Below are 8,272 nucleotides of genomic sequence, written 5' to 3'. Positions count from 1 at the left end.
TACCAATGTCATGCTGCTGCTGAACTTAAGTACCTTGTTGGGTCTAAATCAGGGTCCTGTTGAATATTTGTAGTTAATTAGGTTTGACTTCCATTGTTTCATGGTATTTTCCCCCCTCCCTCATGTAGGAGGAGGGAAGCCATGGTATTTTAAAATCTGGGATCCCCAAATATAGCTACCATACAATGGCCTTCTTCATATATTTTTCTGAAGTGGAGGTTACTTATCAACATGCACCCAATATTTTATGCCTGAGCTTTACCTGTGTTGTCAGTTTCATTGTTGCACAGTACCCACAAGTTTGGGGGGGAGGTCACCAACCATTCTTTTGTGACAGAACAGATAATCCAATATACCCCTGGCACTATGCTGTTTTCATCAGCAATGCACAGAGTGGCCTGCTACTGCTTATTCATTCTATGCTAATGAGCATATAATCAGTGGTTTACACACAGGCCTGCATACCCATGGACATATATGCCCTTCCACCATTGTAAGTGTTCAAGACACATTGTACAGGTGCCTTTCACTGTTCAGGCAAGCAATGGCACAGCCTTGTGTGGGAAAATATAGCTTGCTACCTGCTGTCATGGGACACTAGCAACTATCAGCTCTCTGAAGCCCTCAGGGAAGGGAAGTAGGTCAAGCTCCGGCATATTTGCACAGGCATCGTATAGCAACAGATCTTTGGGGTGTTATGGAAATACTGGTGGCCCCTCACATTGTGCTTGGGATAGGTATTCTGAGTAGTGAAAACACTGAACCTTATACAGACAATTCTGGGTGTGTGCTGGTGTTGCTGCTGGCACTGCTGCTCTGCGTCACACCTGGAACTTGCCCTGGCACAATATACAATATTGAGAGCACTTTCCTCCAGCTGAGCCAGTGGCTGCTTACTCTACTTTCCTGAATATATGCCTTCCTGTGATTGTCGGCATATCAGACATACGATCAATGGTGTGAATAGAAGACTGATCCCACACCCTTTATATTGTCCTTTGCTATTATTTCCCAGGTGTTGTAATTGTTCTCCTCTTGCTGCTGCTGGTTGCCCATGTGGAGCAGTGCAGAATCTCATAAGAATCTCCAATATCCCTACAAGTCCCTGGAGCCTTTTTTGTTCTGTTAAGTAACAGCACTGACTTTTTCGGTCCCATTGATTGCATGCATACTTTCTCAAAGTTCTCTGTGTTTTGTTTCTGCCAATATGGGGATTCCACTAACTGCTTCCTGACAAACCTGCTGCATCATCTGGCAAGGAGCACTTTCAGAACCTAACAATCTCAGTTTCACACATCGTAATTCTAAAACTGACCCATGAAGCAAATTAGTGTTATTTATTCACTCACTTTTTGATTATGGCTGATATTGACTATTCAATGCCCAGTCAGGAAGTCTTTTCCAAACTACCTACAATGGTAAATAAACCTTCATGAGTCTCACCTCTAGTTAGTCTCTATTTTTTCCAAATTTAAGCTTCTTTCAATATTTTCTCTGAGCTGTTTGAAGCTACGTATTGTAAATTCTGGGTTTAAATTTTTTGCCACCATTTGTATTCTGGTGGCCTATATCATGTATAAAGTTATTCAATTGTCAGTAAATTTTTATTCAGCCACTGTGAATGCACCTGGTATGGGTATTTTTGAAACAAGGCAGCATACATTTTGTCCTCACTGGGGCTGGTGCTTTTTGCAGCTCCACTGAAGTGATTCTAAGAATTGTTCTCTCTTGATTTTGCCATAAACTTGAAGCATCTGGTAAATGGGCACAAACTCTTTCCACTCGTGCATCCATGGTTTAATTTGCCATTACATCCTCACCACCACTAACTCTTGTTAAACTGTCAAAATGTGACTCATCGGACACCAGATGTTTGATTTAGGATTGGGATTTTACTGTGTGCTGAGATGAAAAGGCCTATGAGCACTTTCATGTTAATTTCCTTGGGCACATCTCTCATACTATGCATTGTTCCTTGTAAGTAAAGCAAATTGCACACAAGAGCATGAATAATGATTAATGTGCATAGAGGGTATTTTTCTTCCAGTAACCCTAGTGACTACTGAAAACACCGGAGTCCACTTGCAGTTTCCCTCACCACTTTCAGAACTCTTTCACCTTATATCCCTTCATAGTCAGGATATTTATTCTGTATCCTTGGTAGCTTGCTTGTAATGCAGGAGAGAGAAAACATTCACATATTCCCTACACCATTTTTCTCTTTAGTGGGTATTAGCAGATGTGCATCCAGCAGACTGGCTAAGCACAAACAGGCTTTTAGGCTGACAAGTGCATGAACCAAAGGCCCTACTGGTGAATGCGCTTGTGTTCCCCACTCTCCCTGCAAATATCTTACTGCCCTGGACTTCCTGCACCATACCTAGCATACTGCCAAAGTTGGATTTCTTCAAAATATCCCTCTCCCTCCCTCAAGAGGATCTGCTGATTGATTTTTTTTCTTGCTGCCCACTAACTGATGTTTATAAGTGCTCCTGCTGCAGAGTCATTACTTAGATTCACTTGCTTCTCTTGGATAAGCATGCTAATCTTTTGTCTTGAACAGTAGAATAAGATTCCACCCCTTGGAGCAACACACAAGTAGTTTCCTGAGTTTCTTTTTTAGTGTTTCTGTCAGTGAACCTCCTGCCTGATCTTCTACTGGATTACCTGGAATTCAAGGAAAATCTTTCTTTAACAATTGTGAGAAATTGTGTGTTGTTTGGTGTATCTTGGATGAGAAAAAAGCATTCATATAATTTTCTGCTAGCGGGGAGGGGTAGCTCAGTCTTGATCCAATTCCGCTATCCTTCCTTATTTTAATATTTTTGCAAAGGTTGCTGCAGAAGGAGAGGAAATCTCCACCTTAGTTTATCCAGTCTCCTTGTATCCTTTCTTCTCTCCGGCTTTACTGTCTTTTTTCCTTCTAGCTTCTGGAAGATAATCTTAATTACTTCTCTCCTCACTTTTTACAGCTTTTCATCATTTCTTTACTATACTTTTCCAAACTTTCTGAGCCCAGAAAGCAGACTTAACTTGGTTACATTCTCTCTTCTTCACCATAGCCAGAAATTGTTCCATTAGTTTCAACAGAGATGCTACCAATGAACATGACTTCATATTTGGGACTTGAGTTGCTGACTGCAGCCTGTACCTAGCATCTAGCAGCATCTATGGGCTCCTCTGCTGATGTAAATCTGGAAGACAGTGGAAGAAAGCGTCTGTGGAGACACTGAGGGTATGTCTTCACAGCAATGAAATGCCCATGGCTGGCATGAATCAGGTGGCTTGTGCTTATGGGACTTGGGTTGCTGGGGTGTAAAATTGCTGTGTAGACTTTCAGGTTTGGGCTGGATCCAGAGCTCTGAGACCCTGCAAGGAGAATGGGTCCCTGGACCAGGGCTCCAGATTGAGCTTAAAAACCTCTAAGGATGAAAATTCCACCACCTCCCTAGGTAACCCATTCCATGCTTCACCACCCTCCCAGTGAAATAGTTTTTCCTAATATCCAACCTAGACCTCCCCCACTGCAACTTGAGACCAATGCTCCTTGTTCTGTCATCTGCCACCATTGAGAACAGCCTAGCTCCATCCTCTTTGTAACCCCCCTTCAGGTAGTTGAAGGCTGCTATCAAATCCCCCCTCACTCTTCTCTTCTGCAGACTAAATAAGCCCAGTTCCCTCAACCTCATCTCATAAGTCATGTGCCCCAGCCCCCAATCATTTTTGTTGCCCTCCACTAGACTCTCTCCAATTTGTCCACATCCTTTCTGTAGCAGGGAGTCCAAAACTGGATGCAATACTCCAGATGTGGCCTCACCAGTGCTGAATAGAGGGGAATAATCACTTCCCTCCATCTGCTGGCAATGCTTCTACTAATGCAGCCCAATATGCTGTTAGTCTTCTAGGCAACAAGGGCACACTATTGATTCATGTCAAGCTTCTCATCCACCGTAATCCCCAGGTCTTTTTCTGCAAAACTGCCACTTAGCCAGTTGGTCCCGAGCCTGTAGCTGTTCATGGGATTCTTCTGTCCTTGTTGCAGGACACTGCACTTGTCCCTATTGAACCTCATCAGATTTCTTTTGGCCCAATCCTCCAATTTGTCTAGGTCATTCTGGATCCTATCCCAACCCACCAGTGTATCTACCTCTCTCCCCCCAACTTAGTGTCATCCACAAACTTACTGAGGGTACAAGCCATCTCACCATCCAGTTCATTAATGAAGATGTTGAACAAAACCAGCTGCAGGACTGACCCCGGGGGCACTCCACTTGATAGCAGCTGCCAACTAGACATCGAGTCGTTGATCACTAGCCATTGAGCCCGATGATCTAGCCAGCTTTCTATCTACCTTCTAGTCCATTCATCCAATCCTTACTTCTTTAACTTGCTGGCAAGAATACTGTGGGAGACCATATCAAAAGCTTTGTTAAAGTCAAGGTAATCCCATCCATAGAGCCAGTTATCTTATCATAGAAGGCAATCAGGTTGGTCAGGCATGACTTGCCCCTGGTGAATCCATGCTTACTGTTCCCGATCACCTTCCTCTCCTCCAAGTGCTTCAAAACTGATTTCTTGAGGACCTGCTTCACGATTTTTCCAGGGACTGAGGTCAGTCTGTAGTTCCCTGGATTCTCCTTTTTCAAAGATGGACACTATATTTGTCTTTTTCCAATCATCCGGGATTTTCCCCAGTCGCCACAAGTTTTCAGAGATAATGGTCAATGGCTCTGCAATCACATCAGCCAACTCTCTCAGCACCCTCTTTTGCATTGGATCCGGCCCCATGGACTTGTGCATATCCAGATTTTCTATATCGTTATGACATATTCTATGTCGTTAACCTGTTCTTTCACAACGGAAGGCTGCTCACCTCCTCTCCATACTGTGCTGCCCAGTGCAGCAGTCTGGGAGCTGACCTTGTCTGTGAAGACCGAGGCAGAAAAAGCATTGAGTACTTCTGCTTTTTCCACATCATCTGTCACTAGGTTGCCTCCCCCATTCAGTAAGGGCCCTACGCTTTCCCTGACCACCTTCTTGTTGCTAACATACCTGTAGAAACCCTTCTTGTTATCCTTCACATCCCTTGCCAGCTGCAACTCCAGTTGTGCTTTAGACTTACTGAGCAATATTTTTATACTCCCTAGTCATCTGTCTAAGTTTCCACTTCTTGTAAGCTTCCTTTTTATGTTTAAGCTCACCAAAGATTTCTCTGTGAAACCAAGCTTTTTGCCTGCCATATTTGCTATTCTTTCTGCACATCAGGATGGTTTGTTCTTGTGCCCTCAATAAGGCTTCTTTAAATACAGCTAGCTCTCCTGGACTCCTTTCCCCCTCATATTAGTTTCCAAGGGATCCTGCCCATCAGTTCCCTGAGGGAATCTAAGTCTGCTTTTCTGAAGTCCAGGGTCTGTATTCTGCTGCTCTCCTTTCTTCCTTTTGTCAGGATCCTGAACTCAACCATCTCATGGTCACTGCTGCCCAAGTTGTCACCCACTTCTACTTCCCCTACCAATTCTTTCCTGTTTGTGAGCAGCAAGTCAAGAGAAGTAATTGTATTCTAAGGACCCCCCCAAAAAATCCCACCTATGAATTCATGCTTTTTCCTATACATCTGAGCCCTGAATCTGATTTAATTTACACCAGTGTAAATCAAGAATAACACCACTGAAGTCCACCATCATTTAGGCACTTTTATGTGCCCACATTACCATAGTGTTTGTCTCCATAATGTACATATCCTTACAACACCCCTATAAGGTAGGGAAGTGCTGTTATTCTCATTTCACAGCTGGAGAATTGAGAGAACAGAGAAACTGAGTGACTGGCTAATGTCACACAGGAAGTTTGTGGCAGGCCAGGGAATTGTACCAATGAATCCTATATCCCATGCCAGCATCTTAATCACTGGATCATCCTTCCTCTCAATGGAATTACTTCAGTATTTAAATGATGTGAGATCAGAGTCAGGCCTCCCTGCTATTTAGGAGGCTGAAAAGTATGGTTGCCTCAGCCCTCATTGCAAATATTTCATTTTCATCAAATTATGTGAAGTAAAAATATATAGGATTTCTCCCAGCTCTAATTCCCACCCTTCTTATATTCTTCTCAGTTCAGCTTATTTCCTTTTTTCACAGGCGTCTGTATGTTTAGCAGTCATTATATGAAATATAGGTTATGGAAAATGTGAGATATCAGCTCAAGGATAGTCAAGATAAGTCTAGTGTAGCTCTCCAGGACTCACTTCTTCCCCCATTTACGCTATTACAACCCTATTTATCTTTAGGTGTTGTATTTACAAGGAGGTGACCAAACTGGTAAAATAAAATGGCAGAAACAAACACAAAGAGAAAAAAAACCTTAGCAACAGAAAGTACATAAAACTGAAATATTTTAAGTGTTGATCCTTCAGACTTTCAAAGTGAAGTAAGTATTGCAAGTTCCTCAGTAGCACACTTCCCACTGGCACGTTCACTATTCCTGTTTTTGAGCAGAATATAGCACATTCTCTCCTCCACTTCCACTCTATATTGAACAAAATCTCAGCTCGTCCTTTCCTGTTGTCTTGAGCTTATGTTATGTAACTTATCCCTCAAAAAAGGAGAGCAACTGCACTGTTCTTCCACATCTACACTGGAGTTGAAGGTGAAATTTCCAGCTTGGGGAGCCATGACCATGCTAACTCTGATCTAGCTACTGTGCAACAAATAGAAGTATAACCATGGTGGCATCAGTGGTGGGACAACCTAGTTGCCTGCATACAAAATCATGTGAAATCCTTGGGATGTACTCATGCCATGGCAGTTAGACTTTTATTTTTAACTCGCTAACTTGATCAGAGTTAGCGTGGGTATGTCTACACTGGAGCTGAGGGTATAATTTACAGTCCCCTAGCTACCTCAGGAATACAGGTGGGTGGATGTTTTTCAACCAAAACCTTTTTCAGTAAAAAATACTGTTTCAGTGACATTGAAACATTTAGTGAATAAGTTGATTTTGCTGAATTGTTTTGGTTGGAGGGAAAAACTTTAAAAAAACCTAAAAATCTTTTTTTTTTTAAAAAAGCCTAACATTTGATTTTGATGTATTTGAAACAAAATGTTTCAATTTTTGATTCAGAACAATCAATTTTTTGTTTATGAATGTCCATTCATTTTATTAAGAAATATTTATTAAAAGCAATTGCTTTGTTTTCAGGTTTAGCTAAACGTTTTATTTGACCTGAAAGTGATTTTTTTTCCTGACTGCTTGATTTATTAAAAAAATTGGGAAATTTTGTTTCTGTTTATCCTGAAATTTTTGTTTTGTTTTTTGAATTGCCAGTGTTCTGAAAAATCAGTTATTCATCCAGTTTTACTTAAGAAGATAGTCTAAGTGCTATATTCAGCCTGAATTGTATCCAAGATGTCTAAATACACTGCACCCCATGTGTTTGTCGAGACATCGACCTTTCTAAAGTTGTGAGAGCACCACATAACCTAAACAGGAAAGGTTACAAAATGAAGGGCAAATAGGGCAAAACCTGTCTGAGCCTAGACGCATTATTCAGCCAATTTTCTTTTTCCTGCTCTGACCATTTTCTGGTTGCTGAAAGGAGAAATAGAAATAGAAAGGAGGAAACTCATTCTCTTCTTTAAAAGAATGGTTCTACAGTGCTATAGAACACAAGATCAATTCTCCTATCCTGACACTGGTTTTACATGGATATAATTCCAGTGAAGTTATTCCTGATTTACAATATTCTGAGAAGGGAGTGATATGAGCAATAGCTATGAATGGTACCAGCTCATGCACAGTGTAGTATGTTTTACTTATATATATAAGTCCCAAGAAATTTTGGACAGTGTTCTTTGCTTTGATGTATAAAAAGAATAAACTTTTTATAGTAACTCTATTGTGAGACCTTTACATATGAGGATGTTGTTGTGACAGGTTGGACCCCCCCCTTCTGAGATGCTATCTGATGTACTGGGGTTTCACTGAGCCTCTCCTGCTCAGTCAGTCTGGGTTCCCTCTCCATGCTTTGCTGAATTAAGCTCTCCGGCCTCTTGCAGCACACACATAGGTAGGGCCACACCCTGCTGCAGACACAGGCTGAAGTCAGCTCTGTGTGAGAGGACTCCCACAGCACTCACGTGCACACTCCTTTTGGGAAATAAACCCAAAATAATGCTGTCTTGCGCTGTATAGAAAAATCTGCACAGTGCAAGCTCATAAAAATCTGCCCTCTTTCTCAATGTGAAAAGAGAAGTGCATGACTTCTTGCCCCTCC

The 8,272-nt window shown here is 41.8% G+C and overlaps 1 long non-coding RNA gene across 1 annotated transcript in view; it reads left to right on the top strand.

The window, feature by feature from the left end:
* The window catches only part of LOC122461105, a 59,954-nt gene that overhangs the window by 30,630 nt on the left and 21,052 nt on the right, over nucleotides 1–8,272 (top strand). The window lies entirely within an intron of this gene.

The sequence above is a fragment of the Dermochelys coriacea genome, chromosome 7 (assembly GCF_009764565.3).
Source record: "Dermochelys coriacea isolate rDerCor1 chromosome 7, rDerCor1.pri.v4, whole genome shotgun sequence".
NCBI lineage: Eukaryota > Metazoa > Chordata > Testudines > Dermochelyidae > Dermochelys > Dermochelys coriacea.
This window is presented reverse-complemented; position numbering and strand designations above follow the sequence as displayed.